The 27,176-nt window shown below is 38.5% G+C and overlaps 1 protein-coding gene across 2 annotated transcripts in view; it reads right to left on the bottom strand.

Moving 5' to 3' along the window:
• The window catches only part of MID1 (midline 1), a 260,488-nt gene that overhangs the window by 175,361 nt on the left and 57,951 nt on the right, over positions 1-27,176 (bottom strand). Inside the window, exon 1 of one of the 2 annotated variants that reach the window (XM_064500444.1) lies at positions 18,962-18,982. The exons of the other annotated variant lie outside the window; for it this stretch is intronic. The gene's annotated coding sequence lies outside the window, so the exon portion shown is untranslated. Of the gene's footprint in view, positions 1-18,961; positions 18,983-27,176 lie in introns of those variants that run through there. 2 annotated transcript variants of the gene reach the window in all.

Here is a 27,176-nt window from a genome sequence, read left to right as displayed (position 1 = left end):
TTAAAGTATGTGGATATCCATCCATCTTGCTCATTTTCATAGTCTTTCTGTCCTCTTTCAGTATTTAACACATACTTTTTGTTTGCTTCATAAAAGGTACCCAGCAAACCCCAAAACTGAATTTTAGGATCAAAAAACAACATGGTTTTCAATGGCAGACAGGAGAGAAATGAGTTCAATACCAGTGTAGCTGGCTTATATACAGTGACTCTGTGGAAACAGTGTCATTCTGTTAATTACTACATCTTCTGAGATTCTTGCAAAAAACAGGTCTCCTCTTAATGAAATGAACTTTTATCCCTGTCTGCACTCACAGTTTTCTGTTATTCATTTCTTCCTAGATGCATGAAGGGTAGATCCCAGGGAATCTTGGCATAAATCCCACTATTTCCCCCTTTGTGAATAATCAGTTTCATACTATTTGTGGGTGTGACCAGGATGAATCCTTACCTCTGTGCAGAGAAAACGTGCAGACCCAGAATTAGTATCCAAGCTTGTACTCCCCCTGGAGATAGATTTTATACAAAAACGAACAAAAACAATACAACCTAACCTTCGGGCTGAGCTTCCTCCCAGGGAGTGTCTATTCATAGTGTTTCCTTCCAGAAACTCAGTGATTTCTTGCTCTTACTCATGCTTCCTTTATTTTTCAAGAATAGTTAATGAACTTGCATTTGCCATAACAATTTAGCAGAACGTCAGCAGCTTCGTGCAAGGTCTTGTGAACACTTGTGAAGAGGGTGGGACAGCTTAAGTGTCCTGTCAGTCCTATCTGTGTCCAAGAGCAGTGCTGCTGAGAAATGACTAGTATTGTTCCGCTATTCTTTTTCAGCCTCAAAAACACCAGCCCACAGAGGAAAACAAGTTTTATTCAGCTGAGTTCTTACTATTTCTTTGTATTCCATCTGGCATTAATCCGATATTGGGGTGATTTAGCTTATGAGTGTGGGAATTACTGAGGGATGTGATTATTTTTCTAACAAAAGTTCAGGCATACTATTATTAGCAACCTATGGTATGTAATCAATGTCAAAGGCCAAATAGTTTCTTGAAATGTTTAGGAATCAAGTATATTCTGAATTTGAGGAGTCTGTTCTCACTCTGCCGTTTGCACACATACAGGAGCATAACGCAGAAGGAATCAGCCTTGCCCATATGCTCTTGTGCGCTCCCGTAGCATCCATTTTGATGTTGCGCTCTGTTTCTTAGCAAGACAAGCACGTATTTTAGAGAACAGGCTAACCTTGCCATGATGCCCAGGGCAGCTTCAAAGGCTGCATCTCCATCTGTACAAATGCTGTGCCTGGAAGCTCGTACCCAAACGTATTTGGAGGCCAGTTTCCACCATGTAGCGCACCTTGCTTGCATAAGCATATCTCCCAGTTTAGTACCTGAATAATACTCAGCCAACTGGCTGAGCATGTCACCAAGACATCCAAGAAAGATGCCCAGAGGGTATCTACAGGTATCTCCAAGAAATTGTGCAGACAGTGTATGGGCAGATCAAGGAGCAGAGGATGTTTCTGAGCACTCCCAAGATCTGTCTTTAAAAGCAGGGTGGATCCACCACAACATCACTCTGGTATTTGGCCCTTAACAGCATTGTGCTTCTTCATGGACTTTTGGATTGAGTTTTCTCTTTTACATTTTATGAACAGAAAGGGTAACCAAATCAGAAAGCAATGCCCGAAGAAGTAGCTCTTCTTTTGTTTAAAACTGGCAGTAGTTTTTTCAACCAAAAACTTTGTTCTTATCTGTGTCATCAGGGTCATTAATAAAAAATAGCAGAGACAAATACAAGACACTTCAGTGAGAAAGCAAGAGGTAAGACAGTGAAAAATCAAGCCTAAACCTTTTCTTTCCCAGGAAAAGTGTTAAGTAATATAATTATTTGATTAAAAGCATTGGCCATCTGTTACGCTTTACAGAAAGACCGGCAAACCATGTTACAAACACTCTTTCTGTGCAGCAGAGAAGACGAAAAGATGTTTATTTAGTAAATGTTGATGTTTCTGAAAGATGTTTGATTAGAGTCTGGAATTTATCAGCTCTTGCTACAGCTCAGCCTAGAGTACAAGCATTATCAGGACACCTTGTCAACAGGCATGAGGAAACAGTTCAATTTCCATGTGAAAAAAAAACAGTGGTTCAGTTCAGCCACAATCCTAGGTGCAGCATCCTCCACAAAAAAAATGATACATGCTTTTTTACAACCTCTTCCAAGAAATATTTTATAGCACCTTTCAGATTTGTTAAAGATGACTTTTTCTCTTGTGTGGTATGAAGTAAAAGGAAAAAATAAAGTCTGTAGAAACAGAAAGCCAGGAGGCTTGTTTGCCATCAGAAACAGGAGGTTTTAAGTTTTTGAAGGAAAATTCTATCCAAAAACAATGTGTAATGCCATTAAGCATCAGAAGAAAACTGAAACAGTTCATTAATAACAAAAAGAGACAATGCTGAGAAGCACATGGTTTATGTGCAAAACCGAAAGTAAGCCACTGTTTCTATTTTGACTGGGTGGTTGCTTCTTGAGAAATATTAAAAAAAAAAGACCATGCAGTTTGTATACTGCTACTGTGGCTGCCAGATGTCATCACAAATACTCTAATGGGAGAAGAGAGAATGATGCTAAACTGTAAGCTGAGACTTCCTGTGCACTTTGATTTGAAGTCAACCCAACAAGAGAATAAGGAAATATATATCTTCCTTCAGCCCATCCATAAGAATAGCTACACACCAACGTTGTTTTCTTTGCACTGCCACTAACTATAGCCCAAATGAGTTACTTCCACTTTTAGGATTGTTTTGCTTCAGCATAATTTAATGAAAACAGTGGGTTTTTTTGTATAAGAAAAAGGGGGGAGGGAGGGAGGGAAGACTAGATATAGCTTTATTCAATGTATATGCATATATGTATGTGTGTGTGTGTATATATATATAAAGCTCCATGCAAATCAAAGAGTAGATATCCACTGGCTGATCCATTGCCTATACATAAAGCTCAGCAGTAGTGCCCCCAAATCAGAAGTGCCTGTGTTGGAAGAAGCATAGCAGAAGGAAAGCAAGAATGTATATAATGGGGAAAACCTTGCTGCATTTGCCTTATTCGTCAATCTTTCTTTCAGCTTCTGCTAGTCACTGTCAAAGACTAGTCCAAAGGCTAGATGGATCTTTCTCGTCTGACCCAGGACTGCAATTCTTTTGTTTCTGGGCAAAAAGAAAAAGTCTCACAATAGAATTTCATTTGAAAGTGATTGGTAAAAGGACTGACAGCAAGCTCTTCCCATTGACTTCACTTGAAATTATGGGGATTGAACAATTTTCGGGATAAAGCAGGAATATGTCCCTGTGCTCATCTACCTATTCATTGGCTTGCTTCTGAAAGCCTGGAAGTGCGTGTGGTACCTCTAGTATTTCACCACTCTCTTCCTTATGACTGGTAGTTTGTCCCACACAGATCCTTACCAGCAGAAAAACTCACTAATGAACAACATTTATTTGGTTGGGAATTGCAAAATCACAAGCATGTGATTGAGAAGACTGTAAATTTTATGATCACTCTCTTTGGTAGATATTATTGCATATTCTCCACTTTTGAAGTTCCCATAAGTGCTTGCACATTTGGGATTTATACATACCTATTTTGAAACACCTTAAAACAGTTGTAAGATTTTGTTTCCTCCTAGACTTTCGGCAATAATTAAACTTAACAGGCATCAATAGTTGAATCCATCTCAAGAAAACAGGAATGCACAAGAGGCTGTGGGGAAGCATGCAGGCTATCAGAATGAAAAGAGCACATGGGCTTTTTTTTATCCCATTAGCACAGGCACAGAAGGCTGCTGTAATACAGTTGCAGCTGTTGGAGACTAGTGTGCAGGCTGAGATGAGCTCACAGTTGGGTCTGAATAGGAAAAGGATCCTGCCGTCTTCTTAAAAATGTTTGCCAAGGAAGAACAAGCTGTTCTCTGTGTAGTCCTTCCACCTCTGCTCCTCTCATACCTTTCTGGGCTTAATGCAGAGCAGCAGCTTGTAACCATTTTTGGCCCTATCCGTACCCATAAGTCATTAACTTTTGCACAGTATCCCACATCTCATTACCACTATGTATGCCATAGCCATCCAATTTAACGTAATGTAACACTTCAGTGAGCAGCTATAATAATGTAGAAGTCCAGAGCACAACCGACAATCGCTGACACACACAGTGTGGAAGCTGTACCAGCTAGTGGCTCCTGTCACAGGACTGTGTCCTTAGTCATCTGTCTCAGGAAAGATTTGGTTCATTTTAACGCCGTACCTGAGATGTTACCGTATGAAAGTCAGTGGTATAATGAGGAGCTGCCATTCCTCACAGTTCTGTCACAAGGCTCAGGCTATTTGATGCTTTCTGTAAAGCCTCAGCTCCTGACACCAAATCATTATGTGAGAACTGCAGATTTATTTTCTTTTTTAAAAGGGATTTAGCCTTTAGACTGTGGCAGAGAGAAAGCTGACAGTCTGACCTGAGTATAACCCCACAATTTAAAAGCCAGAGGGTAGAGAACAGGAATGCAGAATTGTCTTTAACATGTTATGATTTTTAAGCTAAAATATTATGACTGTGGGAGAGGTGGAGCCTGGTAGGAGGTTAATGTTTTCTGAGAGCTAGCCATCCTTTGCAGGTAAAAAAAGACCCCCACGCACCCATGACGGGCTAGCCAAGGAGCTCCTGGAGGAGAAAAGTGTGTCTCCCTACATCTAAAAAGGCTGCAGCAAGTTCCTGTCCTCTGCAGAGCAGAGGCAGAAGAGACTGCATAAAACAGATTGACTCGCAGGTTAAGTACCTGTTGTCTAAACAGTCTTCTGACTCCATATCATCTGTTAGCTTTGGCTCCGGCTTTTCAGTCTCCTTAATGGGAGGACTATGAAAATCTTTGTCGAAAACAACCCTCAAACTGTGTTGTTTCCACACCCACTTGATGTTTGGAAGGTCAGGTATCAATAAGGACACTAGCTACTTTGTTCATCCCCATTTTTTTATATATATATATAAAATGTTAACTTAAAAATCAACATTACAAGCATTTTCATTAAAATAGTTGTGACCTACCCTGCTGACTTCCCCTGCAGCCAAGCACTGGCAAATACTTCTTAGCTGTGTAACTGTTCGTGTGTACACAGTTCTGCATGTGTGTCTACACTATATATGCTATGTAGTTCTGGGGATTCTATTTTTCCCCATTTTGCCAGGGTAGCACAGACCATATTTTGACATGTCACAGACCTCAGCGAGCTGTGCCAGCCAGCTCTGGGCATAGGCAGAGTAAGCGGCCTGCAAGGCAGCCACCCAGGGAGGACGGTGCCTGCCAGCAGGTTGCCCACACCTCAGGCCTTCACTCCCATCCCTTCAGCAGTCCTGTTTCCCAGAGGTCTTTCCTTGACTTTCTTTCCAGCTTTCCTCTTTCTCCCGATGCTTTCTGTCCCTGTGGCATGAGCAGCCTGACCCTGCTCCATTTCATCCTGCATGAGATGTTTAAACCATTCCCCAGGCCACGAGCTACAAGCTTAGCAACATGGATCTAAGCAGGAGGTGTGTGATCAAGTGGATGCCTTATCTTTGTCAAATGGATGCCTCACCATATCGCAGGCTCGTTTTTTGTGACTCTATGACAATGGAACAATGTGAACAATCTGAAAAGGAAAATAAATGTTCCCTTAACTATAGTTAAATGCTATAGTTTTGAAGCCTCCAGGCTTCTTAACATACTTCTTCATATTATCATTTCTTCAGCTACCACTGCAACAGCACAGTGCAAAGCCATAGGTTAACAGGAAGTTTTGTATGAGTTAAGGAGGCAAAACTGGCCCCAACCACTACTCCACTGCAAATCCTGAAACCAGCAGTGTTGACAGCCCTCCCGCAACGTAAAAAGGGAATAGCAAGAGACATACCTTAACAAGCAAATACATTTAGAAAGCAGAGGGAGGCAGTTTAACTAAGCAATATGGTAGGTAAGAACAGTTAGAAATATCAGATATAAAATGTAGCACATGCATTCATGGATGCCTGTAGGTGTATATCTTATTATTATGATCATTACTTATGGGCACCTCCCATAATCCTGCTTATTTTAAGAGAGAGAACAATCAGCAAGAAAATCTGTGATTCTAATTATTCTGCCCAAACTACAAGAGCAGCAATTTCCTGGCATTGCTCAAGAACAAATCCTACCACTTCAAACGCAGTAGCGGATAGATACACATGTTGCTGTTCATTTTCATGATGTAAATATTGAGTAGATCATTCCAGAAATGTTCTATTAAATGTATTAACAAATTAAACAATTAAACAAATATGATCTGCTAAATCCAACCCCGATGTCAGTAATATGAATTCAGAATGAATGAATGCAAGAGTGCTTATTCATAGAAGGATTTTGAGAGGAAATTATAGACACATGTGACTTTCTGTTGAGTCAGAACCAGAGAAAGAGAGGTTGCGACATCTAAAAATTGTTCGTCTGGTAGTGTCAGGAACACAAAGCTAAACACAAACTAAATACACTGTATTTGTAATTGATTTTCCCTCTTTGGAAGCTAACATTAGCTCGTTTGAATGGCATATCAACCCTCGCAGAATCACAGCTGCATCTGATCTTCCTATGAGCTTTATGCAGGAATCTGCTGGCTCAGAGATCACTATATGGTTGGGGTCTATAGGCAGGTCCTCATTGCGCTATGAAATTTGATGCACGTAGCTTGGTATCCAAGCCACTGGAGACTTGAATTAGGTCAGCACCATGATGATTTAACCAGGGCAGGGGGCTGCATAGGAGCAGTCTAACATCCTGGAAGCACTTTTGAGTCAGAGCTTTGCTCGAACTCAATGTGACTATAGTGCTTTTGGGTTTAAGCTCCCGCACAATTTGTCATCTCAGGTGCTGTGTGGCTTAACACATATCTCTGAGTCCTGAGTGAGCACCAACAGTCAGCTTGGATGTCCTGCTCCAGCAGTGCAGGTTGCCCTAAATGAGCTATTGGAAAACTCTGCCTACCTCACCTAGCTGCCTGGGAGGGTCATTTCTCCAAATGACTGCACATGTCCTGCTATATAGGACGTGCATGTGATGTTAACATGCCTAGGCTAAGGCATTTGACACTGCAGCATTGAGGTTCAGAGGGCATTTTGTTTTTCGAACATAATGCCCAGAATCTTGCTGGATGCTCAGAAGAGGAGGCCAAGGGAAAATAAGTCGTCAATAGTTTTAAGACAGCATGTTAAAAATTACCCTTAAGTTAAAAATAAGGCATCATTTTCAGTGGGGGTGAGAGAAAAAGGGAGAGGAAGGGAGGAAAAAAACAGTAACAACAGTGTTGCTGGCCACTATCACTTTTCTTAATAAATCAGGCTCCGCTTTTCCAGACACTGTGTGATCTTTTACTAAGCATCTAATGGCTCGTCCATCTTCCTACACAGTTCCTGTGCTAATAGTATCTCAGTTATTTGTTTGTAAGATGTTTTGAGCCATAACAAGTATGAAAGGGACTACACAAACCCCAATTATATTCTTTCATATCCTAGTTAACGCTCAGGGCCATACTACTCTTGGATAGGCACAGGCAGCTCTGACTGTAGCCACTAGAAGTTTTCTGCACATATCTGAGGACAGAACATAGGCCTTGATGCTTTCAAACTGCTCAGATACTGGGGGGAAAGTGTTTTAGTCTTGGAGAAATCTTTGAAAAATGTCTGCATTGTACTGTAGCCACTTGAAACCCCTTAGTGTTCAGACAGATCTGTAGCAGTTCTGCAGTCAGAGAGGACCTATAAAGGTCACCTGCCATGGAAAAGAAATTTCCCAGTACAAAAAGGTCTTAAAATATTTCATTACAGAAATAAACTTTTCAGGCCTTAAAACAGATTAAATATATGAGATTTCCTAGAAATCTATATTGCTCCCCTTAGGGGTGCCAGGCTTTATTTACAAAGCCTATATATTGCTATAGCAAGGAGTTTTCATGGATGAAAAGTGCTTAGGGCGTTATGATGGATAGGCAGACTGCAGGGAAAAAAAAGACACAGAAGCTCCCCCTAGCTGAATGGCATTAACATTTCCCCATGGGAGTCGTATTAGGATGCAAGGTTTTTCTCTACTGTTTGCTTTAACAGTGACATAAATAAATAAATAAATAAAAACACCCACAGCACTCAGTAAATGTATTTACTTCAGCATGGTCTTGAATGTGGTAGAATAATAAACCAGCATATGGACAATAGTAAGTTACTACTGGTGATTCTACGTTATTGTAGCTTTGAAATAAGATAGCTTAATCTTTGTTTCCTTTGAAACACCGAAAGCAGTGAACCCACATAACCCTGCTTTAACTCATACTTTGTTTTCTACATATTTCCTGGTTCCAGACTGAACTCAGTTTTTAGCTACAGAGTCTTGAAAGCAGAAACAAATACAGCAGAACAAAGACTTCTAATTCAAAGGATGCTAATGTCAAATACCCACATGTGTGTAAATAATTAATTGTTTTCTTGTTAACTAGTTCAGGTTTTTCATTCGTTGGTTAGTGACCCCAAGGTCAGTTTTTCTATGGGAGATAGAAATGCTTAAGATTCTCCCTTCCTAGCCCATGACTAATTTATAACCTCACATGGAGTCAGGTGCAAAGATTCAAGATTCATTTTATCACCCCAGGCAATTCCCACTTTAAGAGACAGTGCAGGTATTCTGCAGAAATAAATGAAGGGAAACATTAATGATGTAAAACCAACAGTAGTATCCCCTACAGAGTTCATATCTTTCAAATTCATAGAGATACATCAAGATACAGAATGTCTTTTATACCCATGTGGAAAGATTATAAAGCCCTTTAATAATCTCCTACTGGAAAAAAAAAGGAGAAAAAAAGGAAGAAAAAAGAAGAGAATTAACAACACCTTTTTCACACTGAACAGTATCGACTACAGCTGGTTGTTTTCCTTGGCCTGTTCTCTTTTGGCTAGCTGATTTTTTTTTTACTTCTACCTTTCTCAGTTTGATCTAGCATTTCCCAATCCCATAGTTCTACAGCAAGACGGAAGCACAGAAGTAGCATAACAGGAGGAGTTAGACACCTAACAAAGAAAGTTAAAATGTAGGCATTCTTGTCCAGTTTTCCACTTTTTTTCCAGCACGATCACCAGTCACATAAATATTTGCTTTCTGTGTGTGTTCAGCTTAATTGATACCTTGTTAATGACTACAATAGTGTTCAAATAGCCGTGTCTTCTTTTCAGTAGCTACACACCTGCTCTCCCAATATGTTTCCCTGGGACTGATTCCAGGGCAACCTTTTCTCGTAGAGGAGGGCGGATCATCCTGAAAGATGTCCAGTGCTCTGACTCTTAACCTTAGCGATTTTCTTGGCTCAGGAATACCAGAATCATGGCCAAAACACAACCGCTGCCTTTGTTTCCCTTTCTGTAAAATGGGAGCAGTTTGTGCAGATTTGCTCATATTGACAAACACTGAGTAAATGCAAGTTAATTATAGTGTTATTACTTAAGTACTTCTGGGAGGATGACTGATTACTGGGATACATTAACACAATGAATTCTCTATATGGTACAAGAAATTTTAAGATTTTTTGCTCTTTTAAAGTACCTTGTAAGCCCTTAAATGGGAAATTATTGTAATATAGTAGAGAACAGCAGTTCGCCCTTTTCTTAATCTTAGGAAAACACTGCTCATATCACTTCATCATAGTTTAATATTTTATTTTATTTTTTATTTAATTCACTTGATTTCAGTATTTAATCTGAAGACTCAAAAAAATTAGAAAAACAATGCTCTGGAATTGTTGAAAATATGCACCAAAATTAGAACTATCCAGAGAAAAATAGGTTTTACATTGGTAAACCCTCCTTGCTGGTACCTGTTAACTCCAAACAGTGGTTAAATATTTTGGATATTTCTCCTGTTTAAAAACTTTTTTGCTCTGTCTGACTAGAGATGGTCTTCCACTTTCTTTAAATTTTAAGGTAATCTTCACATATTAACATTGTAATGACACAAAATTTAAATCATTAAAGGAGATATTTAACTTGTTTATATTTTAAACCTCGCAGTTAAGGGTTAGGTCTAAGCATCTAGGCTCTTTCTATAATGGGGAAAGACAAGAACCTCCAGAAGGTATGTAGGATGAAATGACCTACCTCTTTCTTCCATAATTATCTATGAAACTATCTAACGTTTTGATTGCTGAGGTTAGGAGAGATAAATTCCTATATTTAATTAATTATCCAGGATTGAATCAGAAAGAGAGGGAATGAGCAGTAATATAGACCACACTAATAATATGGGTCTATAAAAAGAGAGACTGGAGAGCAAGCACAGTCACCTCTGCTTATGTTCCTTGTTCGAAGTGTAAAACTTTCAACCTGTGGTTGGAAGAGGTTCCTTCTGGATACAGAGGGAACAGAATTTCCAGAGCTATTGTCTGTGACTAAAACAGAAGTAAAATACCCTAACTTCTGATATCAAAAACACCTCAGGAATCTAAGTTTAAAGGTCTCCTTTATTAGGCTGCTTTCCATTAGGTTTTTCAACCATTAAAAACCAAGTTTTCCTAGATATAGCCATGTTACTCATTCTAACAGCCATTTTCAGTTACATGACATCTGTAGACTGCAGTAACTTCAATAGCAGTTCTATTATGTGTCTACGCTAAAAAAAGATTGTGCCCAACTATTTCTTTATCCTTAGATTAAGAAATATTGGAAACAGCTGCAATAATGCAATATGGCAACTGTAGATAGCTGCTGAATACTTTTCAATGACTGCCTGTATGAAGATTAACATTTCCCTTCTTTTAGCCTGATATATTTAAAGTACTGTTTGTCAAGGCAATTTTCAACACAGCGTATTCCAAGACATTAAATTTTTATGTTACTTTGGTAAACATTAGGGCTTAAATAACCTAAAAGGTTAATTTTTCACAAAAAAGTTTCAGCACAGTAGTAAATAAAGACTACTTTTTTCTTGTTTCAAATTCTTACCATTCATCTGAAACTTACAGTATCTTCAGGAATGCGATAAAACCATTTTTATAATTACATACAACTTCTATCACCAGTCAAAGGAAGTATTCTGAAGGGAGCAAGATGAATTGTACTAGAAATAGAGGCATGAAGTTAAGTGAACATTTAAAACCAAGAAAATAGTCCTGTAAATAACAGACAAGACTGTCACTAAAGCCTACAAGGATGGATGGGATATAATGAAGCCTCTGAAAAGGTGTGAGAAATAATAAGGCATTGGCAGGAGAATAGACCAAGGAGGCTTCCTGCATCTTTTCCACTAATAAATTCTAACTGTTTTGGTAAGAAATATCAATAATTTGTAAGTGTTTCTGATCTCAGGGAATCTTTCCTTTATTTCTCTAATGAGGGAAGGCTTCCTGTACTGGAGGCTGCAATACCAATCTCCTGGGTGAAAGGCTGGAGAAACATCTCATGCAAACATCCTAGTGGCACTAATATAGTGACTGGTAACCATACAAAATATTGTTTATACCTCTCCTCAGTACCCAAGTAGGAAAATCACAATGTTATGCCTGAGGACAACAGAAAATATACAGTCATAAATTGCTCTCTGTTCTGCTAAACTGTCAGTTCCAAACAAAACGACAGATGTTTTTATCTTTGTCAGCTCCAGCTGCTCTTACAGTAACTAATATGAAAGGAAGGAGAGGAACTGCACACAGTGTACGTGTTACTTTCTTTTGCATTTTTATTCTGCAGTCTTGTGATAGCAGGCATGTATAATGCCAGGGCCATAGAGTTTCTGGTTTTACAATCCAAAGAACTTCTTCCCACTAAAATCAAACACTTTATAACAGGATATTCCTTTTAAAAATAAAAACAAATATGCACTGAACATTTCCTTCTACATATCGCTCTGTATATTTTGCAGCAATGAAAGATGTACAGCAAGGAATTAAATAGGGAAAAGTTCTAAACATCTCCTAGTCTCGCTGGGAGTAAGGCCTCAGAAATGCTAGCTTCTGAAAACAGTATTTGATAGTTTTCAAGGATTTTTAAAACATATCTATATGGAGAAAGTTGATTTTTTAACTTGTGAAATAAATCAGCGGCAGACTAGCAACCCTTTAGACAAAGTATCATGAGAGACATTGTTAGCAGAGTTGAAGGCCTGCCCAGAAAGGTTACTCAGCTACAGAGGCATACTTGAATTGTTCTTATCCTGATTCCATGAGGGCTCCCACAGAAAGATTCCTGGGGCTGTAGACGTGTGGAATTAATCAATCAGATAAACCATCCACAATCTTTAAAAAGTGTATTTTGTGCTGAATTTGATTTTGACACAAACCATTATTCAATATCATATGTGATCTGGCTTACAAACTGACTGGAATCTGTCCTCTAATGAAGATCCTATGCCACCTCAGGTGTTCTACATGAGGCTAAGCAGTTTTTAACTAATATCCCTCATTAGATCAGTTATTAAGGTCTTAGTTTTAACAATGCTATGGAAAACACTTACTGAGGAACCTGTACTTGCTCTGAAAAAAATTCTCAGGGTTGGGAAGATGGGTACCAATCCAAGATGCTGGGCTTGTGGCTAATTAAGATGTTGACTGAGCCTATGTTAATTATCGTCCATCAGACTGTGCTTGATTAACATGTAAATCGGTAAACTCTCTCCTGCAATTGCCCTACCATCTGAGCTCAAATTATGGGCGTGAAAACACACAATAACTGAACTTGTAATTTAGAATGTTCAGTTGGGGAAATTATTTTTTGGCATGCACAAAAGAGTTGTGTTCTGGGGAACATATTCTTTTCTTTCTACACACACAAGAGTATATTAAACAGAAATTCTATATATAAGTGTACATAATTAGGAAGTTTAAACGTATCTCAGCAAAAGGACATCATGAAAGTGGGGCAAAACAAAAGGAAAGCATTCTTCTCCTCAGCTAATTTTGTTAGAGTCAGTAGCCTATACAGTCGATGAAGAGAGGGAGGCGTATCTAGAAGACAATTCTAGAAGACAAATCATCTAAGATAGCTGTTATGCCAACTTCGATATTTCGAATAACCTTTTGAAGGTATGTCATATTCCGATGACCCAAGCTATAGTGGATATGCCGCATGTTTTCTGTTGGCTATCCTTAGACATTACCAGCTCAACATCTTATCAAGGCTACATAAATCAGTTCGCAAAGACTTTCAGAGGTATCTATGTTTCCTCCCTGGCTAGGGATTTAGACAGAATTTTGACTATTCAGATAAGGCCTATATTTCTGTCTCAACTACAAAGGAGCCCTGTGTCCTAATTTGGGCATTCAAATTAAATGCCTTCAGAAGATAAGATGAATACCCATTTCCCCTTCCTTCCTGCTTTCCTTCTTCTCCCCTACTACCATAATTAACAGGAACACTTTAATTTTGGTGCATAAATAACTCAGCTCTTTCTCTTCCAGAGAATTGCCATAACAAAATGATGTCAAAAAATACCAGTTATTCAAATTATGCCATGAAGAGTACGATTCAGCTTCAGACTATGACATCAAAATTTAGAGGTTTATGGATAGCTGTTTACAGAGGAGCTCACTGCCTAAGCTCTCACTGTAGCCAGTGATGATCTAGGCAACCAAAGCAGGGGAACCTGAAGACCTATTGAGCTGGTGAGATAAAAAGCCTCCATTCAGAGGCCTGGACATAGGTGCCTAGCATTATTTCAAATGCCCTGTCATGCCCACTTCTCCAGAAGGGCAACGTATCCATATACCCAGTGTCATATCTGCCAGCCCCATGTGGATATCTCAGGTACCTTATGCCACCTCAAAGGGCATTAGATGCCTGTGTTGGAGGGATTGAACTGAGCCATAGGTACCTAGTGTCATATGGGCTGAATCACACGTAGACATTCACACACAGATGCCCAAGTTTAGGAACTTTATCTGAAACTGAATCCCACCCAAGTTGTATTATACATGCTCTCAGGTTTCACTGTACCATTCTCTCAGCATCTACTGACATTTCAAAATCATCTTTCCAGGCAATTTATAGAAACAGACTGCAAAAAGCAGCAGAGCTACACAAATAGACTTGAAAATGGGAATAACATCCACTGCGAAGTCTGATATACGTTCTTGAAACTGCAGAAGCAAAAATGTCATTGACAGAACTTCCAGCAGACAAGTGAGCTCCCTTTGTAGGACACTTCACTAGTATCAGCAGAGTGAGTTCATCTCTTCCACAGTGTGCAAGAAAATAAGTCAATAACTACCTAAATCTGACCCAGCTAAACTCAATGGAAAAAATTAGAAGTTACAATTGTTGTCCCAGTCCTAACATAACCCCACCTTCACCAACCCACCTACTGAGTAGTCTGAGACAACCATGGGAGAGGTGCACAGGCATTCAAAACTCATTGTTACTGTTATGTCATCTGAGAATGCTCTGAAAGCAGTGGGAATCTCAAAGTCTCAGTTTACAACATTTCTACAGTTGATTGCTCTGGACAAGAAGGACTAGCAGCGCATAAAAAAAACCCCAAATGCTTTGCACATTTTTCTAATGTAGATGAGTTTTGACTGACAGGTTGACCCTTAGCTTCCTTTACTTAGCACTGACACGTATGAGAACTCCAGTTTCTTCATGGAAGTAAAAATAATCTGTCTCTTTTTCTGTCTGCGCATAATCCAGAAAACTTCAAAATCTCTTACAAACCTAGACATATGTCAGCTAATTGTGTGCTGAGCTTGGACAGACTCAGGTATGGTTGAAAGTTAATAGTTCTTTCCCCTTAGTAAATCTTTAGTGGTCTTTCCCCAAGTGTCAGCCAAAGGACCATTAACATTTCAGTCCCACTTTTAATTGGATAAGACCATATAACTTTTAGTCATTTCATTCTGCATCAAATATGAGAACTTGATAGACATCATCCTGCTCAGCCTGCCACATCATGTGGCTGAATTTTATCTTACAATGGAAGTAAAACGGTTAGACCCTGAAAGTTTATAATAAAAATGGATATTGCTTTTCTGAAAGACTCAGAACTCTAATATGGAAGATATATACCAGAAAAGACAACAAACATGTACTCATGTTATAGGCTTTCAAAGATAATGAAATATGGCCATACAGCACTGAGACAGATCCTAGGCAGGTATTGTGATGTTTGTGAACTTTGAAAACCTCAATCATACATTACAGTCTGCCACAACTCTTGCACTCAAACCATCCTGCAGATTATCTTCTACTCAGTAGGCAAATTTCTCTCTGTTTATATTGGATTTAAAAAAAAACCAAGCAAACCCCAAGCTATAAAATAGGCTGCACTTCCGAGATGCTGGAGGATTTATGTAATGAAAAGATGCATCAGAACTCACACAGGAAGTTTTGAAAATTGCAGGAAATTAATTAGAAACTATATATCTCATTTAAATATATATAACAAAACAAAATATTCTGCATGTTGCCATATGTTCTATTACTTCTTGTGTAAGAATGGCTGAATTAAGGTCTAACTACTTTCACAGCAATTTTTTTTTTAAAAAAGGAGTTTATTTTGAAGCAACATTCAAAAATCTCTTGTTTTGTCAGGAAGTCAAGGGGGAGCCGTATTCTTTAATTCCTATCCTATTCCACCAGACTGGACCTCCTGCTGTTTAGTGCTTGTAAAATGGCAACTTCCCATGAGAGCCCAGAAGTGTTTTCTGCCAGTTAAGGATACGGAAAGTAGATCTCCTTTACACTGTGTTTAGCCTGACTAACAGTGACATTCACTTCTGGTAGTTATTTCTAGAAAGATGGGTAGCCAAGAGCTCTGAGCATATGTTTTGTAGATCTGTGTAATAATGATCATAGAAAGCATTTAGTTAACATGGAAGATGCATGATGTTAGCATGTGTCTTAATAGGTCAGGCCAAATAACATCTCTTACTGTGATGCAGAGAGGGGAGAGTACTAATAAGAACAACTTGAAAATTTATCTTCAGTGTACCTACTGCTTTTCAGTATGTTGCCACTAATTTATATTCATGCATATATGTATATGTATGCATACAGAAAAAACACACAATTTTTTTCTGGCAATATGGACTTTTTGTGAAGTCTAGACTAAGAAATACGAAAAAGCTTACTTAAATTTCACCAGCTTGCATCACAGTACCAGTATGGCAACTGCAACCTTAAGCTTTCTTTCATAGAACTGCCTATCTGTTTCAAGAAGCAATATTATAGTTTTCATCTGTCCAAACCTTCCAGTTGTGTATTTATGTGACAAAAAGCAGATAGCTAATGAGTGCTAGAATACATTTAGATTGCTCTAATTTTATGAGTAAATGGATGTTAAGTTTAGTTAGATGTGTTTCCCTTCACCTTTGGAATTGCTTTTGTCTTGGTTTAATTTAATAAAAGACATTTATAGCCCAGATTTACTTCTCATTTATGTGTAAATGTTATATTGGTGGTGATCTTTCATTTGCAATTAGAAGCCCTTTTTCCAGCAATAACTGCCATATAAAAATATATGTATTTCTGCTTTATAATAAAATGATAGGATAACCACAGTTCTGTTTCAGACAGTTAATTTTAGGACTCTCTTGTTGGGACCAACAATGTTAGTGCAGTTCCACTACCATCAAGATGTATGGATATCCACTGTGAATTATTTTATGTCAGATTAGTGCATTATTTCTTCAAAATCGCACTTGGAAATTTAGAATTCTTGAGAACTAGGGAAGACATAACTGCAAACACACTCCTTTACCTCTATAAATTAAAGGATGTCACTTAAGAGTTTAGAAAAACTGAACCAGAGTAATTTCTCCACTAGAGAACCAAGGAGCCTAAACTGATGTATTAATGACCCAGGAACCCACCCTGCCTTGTTTGCTTGCAATGAAACCAAGGATGTGAAAATAATAAACACTCTGCATGCTCTGTAGTCCAGATACTGTACCTTAGTCTATAGAAAGCCAATAGTAGCCTAACCTGAAATGTCAGTTTACTAAACACAGACCCTGTTGTCATTTGGCAGAAATGACATTTATTGGTAGGAGTTGGGAGGAGTATGTGATAAAGACCACACTAAATTAACTTTTATTCTCAAAAGGAGGAGTAACTCATACTTGTGCTGCTATTTCAAGGGTCATGTGTGTATCTAGTGGTGCAGCACAAAGAGGTGATTTATGTTTCTCTTGCTTCTAAAACTGTTAATAAGCTAAAGAGAAAGAACATTTTTATCATTCTTCTTGAAATACTACTGTCAAGAGTCTAACACGTTCTTATATTAAATCAGTGTATTTGTCTATCCTTAGACCTCTGTAACAAATCTCATTAGTTGTCGTTTTAATGGAGATTTTTGTTTCTAAGCCAAAAGAGAACCATAGTAACTGCACATTTCCTAAACCATTTCATTCATGAATGGGAAATGAGTCTCCGAATCTCTACTCAGATGAGTAATCACATTGATATCCTTGCGCCTTCCATTATTAACAAGTAGAACTGTGACTATAAATTTGCCGGACTTGAATGTGGCACTTCATTACTTTGTAACAGTGAAATCTGTAGCTGAAATCAATAGCTAAGTATGTAAAGCATATAAAATATACACGTTCTTTCATGGAGGTCTGGTTAAAATGCATCTATCAATTTTGTTTCAGCATCAACAAATAAGCATATCATTGAAAAGAGACATACAGACTATAGGCAGTAATTACAAAGACGCACTTTAGATAGACATTTTAAACTCAATAGGGAAGTTGGGAATTGTCCACCAGAAAGAACTGAATAATAGTGAAGAAGGGCAACGCTTCTTGAAAAACTAACATACTAAGTCACGGACCAAGTTTTTGGTTCTCTGTCAATCAGTAGTGTAACTGTTGTCAATCATTCGCCCTTACCTTGTTTGTGATTTTTGAATGGCCACAAAAGAAACTTTTGTTGGTAATTATGGCCTTTACAATTCATTTGAGCCACAAGAAGGATTTTCATAGCCTGCCTGTGGAATAGGCTTGGTGTGCCCCAAGCTGCGCTCACATATGTCCAACCAATTCAAGCTAAAGTTTCCCACGATGATATGAAAGGAAAGAAAAGACTCAGACAAATACAAATCACTATTCTAAAAATAACAAGAAGAGGGGAAAGGTAAGGGATAGCCAATATCTTCTGTTTTTCTTTTTCTTTTTCCTTTTTTTCCTCCCAAAAGAGGATAAGTCTGAAAACTCCCTCTTTGGAAGAGTGCAGTTAGACAGGATATGCACCTGTGTATCTTGAATCTTCTGAAAGAGTCTTTATGTTCCCCCCCCCAACCACATGCTTGCATTACACCGATCGGGAGCATTCTGCCAAAAAATTAGTGCCAAGATTTAGTGCTCCTTCATTTATTTTTTAATTCCAGGTTCCTTCTTGGACTTTTGCTTTCCCCAGCTATTTCCACCTTCCACACATACCTTTTTCTTTGTTTACTTTGGCTATGAACTCAAGTATCTTGTCTCTGCTGAAAATATGAAGAAAAGATTTGTGAGAGAAGGTTCTCACATAAAACCCAGTTTTGGAATTGATCCAGAAGAGTGACAAATCTGGTAACATCAAAGACAGAACATCTGAAACTCGGATTTAGGCAGAACAGCTTTTTCAACAAATTGTAGTCTCTATAAATTTACCCATTTCTAAACATGCGAGCCCCTTTATTTGTTTATTTTCCTAGCTTTGCCAAAAGAAAGGCTGAAACAACTTTGGAAAAATAGCAGCAAAGTTGTTCAACGGAAACCAGCCCCTTTACTGTAAACAGTGCCTCTCCACAAACTGTGCAGCTGCACAAAGCAGAGACAATGCAGGGGACCCTCAGCATCATTAACCAACTTCCCCTCCTCACAAAACAATCACTTCAATAAAGCAATTACAATAGCATCGTGGAACAGTAGAACAAGGGAAAAAAAATAACCTTACCAGCTTCTCCTACAGTATAGGGCTGAAAGGAGAACAAAACCCCCAGCTGCCGTATCACATGCAATTGGTCTCTCAGAATGAATTGGCTGAAAGAACTATGAAAGGCTGAAGTCTTTCGTCCCCTCTGTTTAGCTTCTCTTCAGCTCCCTCTCTCCGAGTCTCCTCACAAAGCCATTCTCCTATTCCCTAATCCTCACACAGGAAAAAGAAGCACACACCAAATGACTTCAGCAGAAATGAGCCTCCTGGGAGGTGGGGGAAGAGATTCTGCTGGCATTCAACCATTGCAGCATGCTAATCCTCAGAGAGGGTATCCAAACAAGCTAGCCTCCGCACTGGTCATTTGGGCAGCAGGCAGCAAAGTCCATGCAAACAGCGCTCCATGACAAGGCAAGAAAAAGTGCACATCCCCATTCAGCACCCTCTCAGCCGCTGATTTCTGGAATGAGCACACCCCTTGGTACTTGTGAGAGTTCCCTGTTTGTATCTCAGTCAGCTGGCACCAAAGTATTTAGCTTTTTGTTTTTAATTAGCTGTGTGACTTCCTAAAGCTGTTATTGGGCCTAAGAATTTTTTTAAACGAACATGTAAATAAACCTTAAATATTTCAAACAGGAGGATAACAACAAAGGTGTTCCCTCCAGATATCAAATCACAAATAATCAAAATGTGTAAAAGTAAAAAGACAGCAGCAGACATGAAACTGATAACATTAGGACTCACCAAAATTAAAAACAGTACAGAAAGCATCGGTGCCTCCCCCAGATGCTTTTGATATAATCAGAAAAAACTACTGCATTTTTTAGGATGAAGAAAGATTTCTATCTACATTCCCAGCGACAGCATTTTTTCCAGATAATCTGTCTTGAAAGCATGCCATAGATATCAAGATAACATACTCTACATATTCTCTACTTTACAAGAAAGCTTTACATCTTTGTTAAAAATAATGTTTTTGTCATACTAGTTTTTAATGTAAGCTTTACCTTTTTGTGATATGCTGAGACCCAGAACTAAACAGCTGCCACAAAGTAAATCAAAGACCTAGAAAAGCAGATGGCATAATTTCACATCTTAAATGATGGCTGTGAGCCTTCCAGTACAGTAATAATTTATACGGAGACTTCCTCCTGCTTGTTCTTCTGCTCGGCAGCATGCTGTTTGGGCCTTTCAAACAAAATAAATAGACTTCAAAACACCAGCTTCACACACACTAACACTTACCAATGCTATTTCAACCTGACACAAGCTGACTTTGTTCCTCTGTGACCCTGGACAAAAAACTGAGGTGACAGTTTGATGGATGAGATCTTTTTTTCACAATATGGGTTGTGACTTCACAGCTCTGTCTCCCCATTATTGCTTATCTGAAGGAGGAGAAGGGAGCAGAGGAAGATCTTCCACCCTACAGAGACATTTTAACAATGAAAATGAACCAAACGTGTGCAGTAAATGCCTGGAACATCTTTTTCCTGCCTCAAAGTTGGGAAATTGGGGGAATCCCCTTCCATTTTTGTTGGTGTTTGAGAGTAGGAGGTGATCAGGAAGAGGGTCCAAGGAGAGGAATTTATGACAATAGTTTACTCCAAATCTTATTTTAGTTTAAGCAAGCAGCAGGAGCAGCAGGGAAGGAAGGAAGGAAGGAAGGAAGGAAGGACGAAAGGAATTTTATTATTTGTTTCATTTATGACCGAAGAAGACTTGGAACTTTGTGAATTTTCTTTTAACTATATTAATTTAATTGCTTTACCAGGAATCTTAGATAATTCTTTACTTCACAAAGGCCTAAGTAACCTAAAGCAAACCATTGCAGTGGGCATTCTTTATTGTATAAAAATTATAACAAAATATCAGAGGAGTCAGAAATATTCAAAAATGAATTGCTGTCTTTGAATTCAGTATTTGAATGCAGACTCTCTGCTAAAATGAGATGAGAAATCTTTTTAAAAGATTAACAGAACAGAAAACCTATCAGTTTACACAAAACTCTTGAAGAATTTGCCTTTCCTTGAAAAAGATGAAAAAGATGAAAAAGATGAATCAGTTCCCTAAAATGTAAGTCAGCCTTCCATAGGCTCAAGCTCATTAACATTATATCCTAAAATATGGAGTAAGCCTCTTATTTCCTTAAAGAGGAACACAGATTCCCAGTAACCTCATGTCTTTGTTTCTGCATGTTCATCTAATCATGTCATACATATGGGTCCATTACGATAATACTGGAGGATCTCAAGTCTCTGATTTTATTGGTGGAAACTGAGGCCAAATGACTGGGACCAAGGAAGTCTCTGGCAGGAAACCCAAGTTTCTGCTGGTCCACATTAGTGCACTCCATGAATAGTCTCCCTACTTTCTGGAAGATTATTTCTGAACCCCAGGACTAGTTTACACTTTGTTTGAGATCAAGTTTTTTATATAGTTTATATTTGTTATTACACAAATTATGTTGCTATCGTTTCTAGTTTTGGAATCCATTAAAAAATATGAAGTCCCTAAAACAGCAAAAATTAGTCACAAATATATGTGACTCTTATTTATACTTTCAAAAAATGCTATTGTCTTTCCAAAAAAATTTACTTTGTTTCAGATGACAGTATTTATGTACTTTCATATTTATGAATATATTTTTCTGTAGAATTTCTGTGAAGTAGTACCCAACTTATAAAAATATTGAAGGATAAGCAGATGAAAATAGGAGATTGATATCAAAAAAACAAATTGTGAGATTGATATACAAGTATATTTGCAGTTAGCTTGTTGTTTCACCTATGCAACTGACTTCTCTCTCTCTCTGAGAACCACCATAGAATTACACACTTGTTTTAGCTGAGCCCCATTCAAAGATTTAGGTGGGAATGTAGCATGGCAAAAGTCATGCGGTGTGAATGTCACCCCTTAAAAAGGAGTCTTTTAAAAGCTGTACTTGTGAACCATTTCTCTCTCAATTACAGCTTCTAAGCTGCTGTCATTGTTTCTTTGTCTCTCTAACAATCTGAGAACATTCACATTATAAAGAAGAAAATACATTAAATGTTTTATAAAGAACAAGACCAGTTCAGGGACCACTTTATCACCTCTAAATAACAAAGTTCATACTATCACGTGTGTAATTAACTATGATATAGTACAAATGAGAAGAGTTCTACCTGTCAAACGGGAGAGTGAATGAGCTCCGCTCAGTTTGAAAATTAAAGTCACTCTTGTATCTGGCAGCCAGTTAAAAACAGTTTGCATAGGAAAAAAAAACCTCAGAATAGGACACAACAATAAAAACAGCAAGCACTTAAAAAGCACTCATTTTTTTCATGCTCATAGCAGAACATAACTTTCAGACTAATGACAAATACGTGAAGGAAGTCTGATCTTTAGAAAATATCAGTAAGCTTACATGCTCTGCTACATAGTTTTTCCTCTATTTGCTCCCTTTTTGTCTGTGTGATATGTTGAATTTACCTTATTTGCATTACATTGACTCCCTTCTGTGTTTCTTGGATTAACAAAAAAGCATAAGGCAAGGACATTTGGATAATAGCTCTACATTTTTAATAGTAATTATAAGTGCATTTCAAATCCTCTTTCCCACAAGCAGAATGGTGCAGGCAATTGCACTGGAGATGACTCCAGCAAAACTAAACATTAAAGGTTGCTAAGCTCTGAGAATCACTGGTGTGACTGATTAGTGCAGCCTAGTGCAGTTCTTTGATTTAGCTTGCTGACTTGGTTTTAGAAAGAAACTTTCAATAATTCTTAGAAGTGGTGTAGAAAATGGAAGCAGCATATCTTCATGAACAGAAGGAAATACATACCTGAGTGGTACACACATCATACAGCTTAGAGGCAGAAGTTCCATAAAGAGTCACCAGAGGCTACAGAGAGTGTGTCCTTTAAACAACTCTCTAATGTACTCAATGAATATTAAAACTTTACTATTCAAAGGTAAAGCTGTTTAATGTTCTTATACATACAGGCAAACCTTGGAGATATTGCGGGTTCGGTTCCAGACCACTGCAATAAAGCGAATATCGCAAGAAAGCGAGTCTCACAATTTTTTTGGTTTCCCAGTGTGTATAAAAGTTATGTTTACACTATACGATGGTCTGTTAGGTGTGCAGTAGCATTATGTCTAAAAAAATATTGCATGAAATATTGTGAGAATTACCAAAAGGTGACACAGAGACATGAAGTAAGCACATGCTTTTGGAAAAATGGCACTGATAGACTTGCTTGACACAGGGTTGCCACAAACCTTCAATGTGTAAAGACCTCCATATCTGCAAAGCACAATAAAGCGAAGTACAATAAAGCGAGGTATGCCTGTATAGCCAGCCTATAACATAAGCATATTGAATTTGAGGACTATTCTTTAACTATGTCACAGGAACTGTCTTCTGAGAAAGCCATGTGATGACAATTCTGCAGACTGGAAGAGCAGAGAATTGTTGAGAAGGAAGGAGACTGGTGTTACTGAGAGAGGGAAACTATAAAAGGCGAGTCAGCTGAAGTAAAAGAAGTAAGAAATAGAGATTGTTATGCGGAGTCACTCCAGCAAGAACTACTCAAGTCAGTATTTCATTTTGCTAAGGCTTTTCTTAGTAGCCGTTCCTCTGGATTTGGTCTCCATGGACTCAGTCTGAAACCACTCTCGCTTTGCTTTTGTTTCTGAGTTGGATGAAAGTAAGGATTCAGCAGTTCAGCTGAGGTTTACATTAGGGGTGCAAGTGTGAAACTGAGGGTATCTGGCTTGCAATTTCCAAGCATGCCACCCAGCATTTGTGCATCTAGGCTGTGCACTTCTGAACATTTTTCAATCTTCCAAAAAGTTTGATAGAAGAACAAAATAAAAACAGCTGATTGAATGAACAACCTCAGGCATCCCTCCCTGTGGTTTGTAAAGGGTTAATTCCTCATTTCTCTTCTTTCCATAAGCTAAAAGGAGCAGAAAGATGTCACTCTCTATAACTTGGACAGAAAATGTATTGCCAAGGCTACCTGCCAAATACCATTTCAGGTACTCTGGCATACGAGGCACGCAGATCAGAGAAGGGCTAGAGATGAGCCCACACAGTCATTTTGGACTGTGGGGTGCTGCTCATAGGCAACCAGGAAAATTCTCTGCAATCCAGCCCATCCTCTGCAGCTCCCTGCACTGCTCAGGGAGTGTGGGGGAGCCTGGGCTCAGAGTCTGCTCAGATGGCTCTTACATCACCCGAGTGACAGCATGGGAAGCTGTCCTTCTGCTGCACAGTTTGAAGGGGCTATGCTCCGCTTTCCAGTTTCCTCATAGCTGCAGACATTGATGCCTTGGACATTCCCTGGAATTTCTTTAACTGCTCAGGGGTGGCTCTCACAATGTACTGTACTAGAGACAGACTGATAGGGGCAGACAAAGACACTGAGGAGGCTGAAAGGCCTTTGAAAGCCCCACCAACAAGATTTTGTAACCCCTTCGGTGCTTAAAAACAGACATCTGCAGAAAAAATTCTAGGCTCGAATCCTCAGGCTGTCAGTCCTTTGGATAAGACACGTATCTTCCCTGTAGTTCGGAGGTTTGTGTTACAGCGGAATTCCAACTCCGGTTAAAACCTTTGATTATTACTACAGTGAAAGCATATAGACAGAGATTTACATAGTGGCATTCTTGCCCATTTTTCTGATGCAAAGAGAAATTAATATAGTTAATTTGAGTGCATTTGCGAAGAGGCAGGAGAAGTAAGGAAGAAAGTGGCATATAGGCATATGGTATGAATAATTTACAGGGGTCAGCCCTGCAGACTACTGCAAACACAGGCATCACCAATGTCTTGCAGTTGATCAGACTCCATACATGAAGCCTACTCACAGGAACAGAAATTTGCCATGGTGAGCTGTAACATAAGCGCTGTTACAGATTTACCCCCTCATTAAAGATTTCTCCTAGGAGTTATCATCACATTCACATGACAAGAAAAAATAACATATGACTTTATCTGGACATTATCCAATAATGTACACACAGAAAGTAGCAGAATCTTAGGTGTGAGAAATGCCTCAGTTAATACCATTCACTGTTCTTGCAGTGAGAGAACACAGGGGTTTTTATTTGTTCAGAATAACGTAAGATAAACCCGTTTGCTATCCAGGATGGATCTCAGAACCTAGGCTTCATGGGCAGAGGACCCCAACAGCAATGCTATGGCCCAAAATTCGAGGAACAAGGGAAGAGCCTTGGAAAAGCAGCTTGGCAAGGCTGGAGAAACAGGTCAGCACAAGTGAGAACCCATGTTCCGGTGCAAGCCTAGTGTGAGTTCTCGCTCTGAGCACTGCAACCACTGCCCACTCCGCGGCACCACTGCCACAGCCCCTCGTCTTGTTCAGAGGCCACTCCAGCTCCAGCAGCCAGGCCCAGGCTTTTAAGATGATGAAAAAGCTGGAAGGCCTGATTGTCACTGCATCAGAGAAACCTGGGCTCATCACGAAGGCTCAGATTGAATCACTGAGCCTAAGTAACCTGGGAAACAATTTCTGAATGTTTTATTTCACATAAAATGTAGCCATATCTTCCTTTAGGTCTCATTTATATATATTAAAAAAGCAAAATTACCTAAAATTTAATTTAATTTGGGTATTTAGCTTTAATAGTCAGCTATCCTATGTCATTCTTTTGTTCAAGCCTCTCTAACAGTGCCTCAGTATTTTCTTCTCTAAATGACATATTTCCCTTCTGCATTTATTTCACTTTTTTTTTAATTCAACAGATTAATTTCTCCCTCTCTCTTTTATCAAGTTTCTGATCCAATTCAATGAAATCAATGTAGGTACAAACATATTTCAAACATACCCACACAGAGAGTCTCATCCATTTAATCAGTTCCATTAAAACACAAATTTTACTTTTAACTGTGAAAACATTGTGTAAAGGCCAAATCTAACTTTATTCTGATAAATGAACCAAAATATTTACTTTTCCAATAACTATTGTGTTTAATAAAGGCAGAGATGTCATGGAAAGAAAGAGAGTACAACCTATCAACCGATGCAGCATTAGGAAAACAGGTATCCTTTCTAACAGCAGCTCTATTGATGCTGGCAGATATTTATGCAACACAGCTATGTTGTGAAAAGGACTGAATCCCATTAGTGTTAAAGTACTATCATGTTCTTCCACTCTGCTGGGAGCAGGTTTCTGCATAGCTGTTTCCAGCACTAGCAGGCCTATGTAAATGTACCCACTAGCGAAACCGCACCGGAGCAGCCTTATGAGAGAAAAGAAGTATTTACCCTTCCAAATGAAAATGGGCAGGAAGACACATAAGTATCTGTTTTTAAAGATATTTCCAGAGTCCCAGGTTTCCCTCCTCCCCTGTACCTTTAAAGAGGAAAGGCTCCCTCCTATGGTTAAACTGTGCGAAACTGTGAGCAGCACAGTTGCAACTCTTAAGAATGGATTCTTCAGACATAATGCCACTTCATAGATAAGCTAGGCAGTTTACTACCTCAGGAAAGAAAATGATAAAAAAACTTTTACTTATGCAGAACATCTAGAAGCTGGTGCAGAAATCCTTATTTTGCTTACACCAAAAATTCTCTCAATCTTATTTTGATTACATTAATTTTAGTTATGATGATGTGATAATGATCATATCATATAATAATAACAGCATCAATTTTAGTTTGTAAATGGAAGCTTAATGCCAGTCACAAACATTCAGTTCCCCCAGACATACTTTTAAAAATGTTTTGTAATATTTTTATAGCTAAAATCACATGCCGAACAGAGAAGGGCCAGGTTTCTGAATAAATATTAGATAGAGAAAAATAATGAAGATACAATGCATAAAATAAGCAAATACATTTTACATCAGGTCCAACCTGTTAAGCTGTAAAGTTTACCAAATCAAGTGTAACACCAGAAAAAAATAGATTATATGATTTGATCCCTACTTATGACTTGTTTTTAGCTTTTATGGTTTGTTTTCTTACACTATGAAGCAAAGAATCCAAAACTACAGACTTTGAATTAATGGACCAAAGTGTTCAGAAACTGTACTTTTACTTATCTAAAAGAAATAGCATCTGTACCCTGAGCCCAATAAAGCCATCTGCCTAAGCAGTATAAACATGCCAAGAACAGGGGGAAAAAATTGTTAAAAACAATACTCAGTTGTTCTTTTTTGACTTGAAACAGATTGTGGTTTTTAAATTTCCTTTATTACAATTACAGCAAGTAAACTCTTTC

This window comes from Dromaius novaehollandiae, chromosome 1, assembly GCF_036370855.1.
Source record: "Dromaius novaehollandiae isolate bDroNov1 chromosome 1, bDroNov1.hap1, whole genome shotgun sequence".
Taxonomy (NCBI): domain Eukaryota; kingdom Metazoa; phylum Chordata; class Aves; order Casuariiformes; family Dromaiidae; genus Dromaius; species Dromaius novaehollandiae.
The sequence above is the reverse complement of the archived record's forward strand: the minus strand, read 5'-3'. Positions and strand labels throughout refer to the sequence as shown.